The sequence below is a fragment of the Austrofundulus limnaeus genome, unplaced genomic scaffold (assembly GCF_001266775.1).
Source record: "Austrofundulus limnaeus strain Quisiro unplaced genomic scaffold, Austrofundulus_limnaeus-1.0 Scaffold274, whole genome shotgun sequence".
Classification (NCBI taxonomy): Eukaryota; Metazoa; Chordata; class Actinopteri; order Cyprinodontiformes; family Rivulidae; genus Austrofundulus; species Austrofundulus limnaeus.
In genome coordinates this window covers 728,984-730,083 of record NW_013952676.1, presented here as the reverse complement: position 1 = coordinate 730,083, position 1,100 = coordinate 728,984, and positions in this window count along the sequence as shown.

The following is a 1,100-nucleotide window of genomic DNA, read 5'->3' as shown; positions in this document are numbered from 1 at the left end:
ATTTTCTTTAAGTGAATAGGACAAAAGTCCTATATATATTATCTCATTTAATCTTCTATTAGAGGTTTTGATCAATATAATCATTACTCAAAGTTTTATTGAATTAATCTTTGCATCTCTCTTTGTTCCAGAGTATAACACTGTGAAGAAAAAAGAGTTGAAATGTGCTTTAATGCTTTTTTCTTAGTACTGGTATTAGTCATGGTTTATCATTTCCTTAATTGATTTAATGATTAATATTGTGTACTATTCATTTCATTATTAATCCATTCGTGCAAAGGTCTGATTTATAACCTAAGAGAAGTGATTTTTAAGACAGAAGGTGAAGTCTGCCTTTTGCAGCCTCAAGGTCTCTCTTTACTGATAACAACACCAGCTGGCTGAACCAAGTGTGAGAAGTCCAGGTTATTTACTTTCTCACCTCCCATCTTTTTCCCTCCTCWAAACAACTAATTTTTCTGTTCTCGCCAGTTAACAGTGTTAGTTCGTAGTTCGTTGTTCGTCTGGATGGAGAGCGGAGGATTCTGTTTGCTTCTCTCCCTGGGTTGTCCGGCTGGACAGTCCGCAGTATGGATGTGAACTCTGATGAAAGTCACTAACTGCCCGAGAAGCACCTGACTGAGACGGCCAGCCTGGAGCCCGCTGAGGCTAGTGGTGGGGATGCGAGAGGCATCCCCTCCGAGCTGTCAAGGCGACATTATCCACTTGGCGGACCGATGCCGACTCTCTCAAAAGAACAAACCCTGCCTACAGTCTCTCTGCGTGAAGACTTCAAAAGGTAGACAAAGTTTACTGAGATACGTCGAAGGGAGTCTAGCCACGGAAATGTCTGAGAGATTGACATGCTGATGTGCTGGTCTGGTTTGCACTTGTGAGAAACAAGTGCCAATTTACTAATCTTCTTTTCCTCCTATTTCTTAAAGCTAAACCTTTACCTTTTACTCTCTTATTTACTAAAAACTTAGTCAAGTAGTGTGCCAGTGAATTGCAACACCTGAAATTTACTGTTTTTGTCAACTCTGAGTGGAATTTTATGCCGTTAATATAACTTGTGTCATTTATCCATATAATAATTTTATTAAATGTTTTGTGTTTATTCC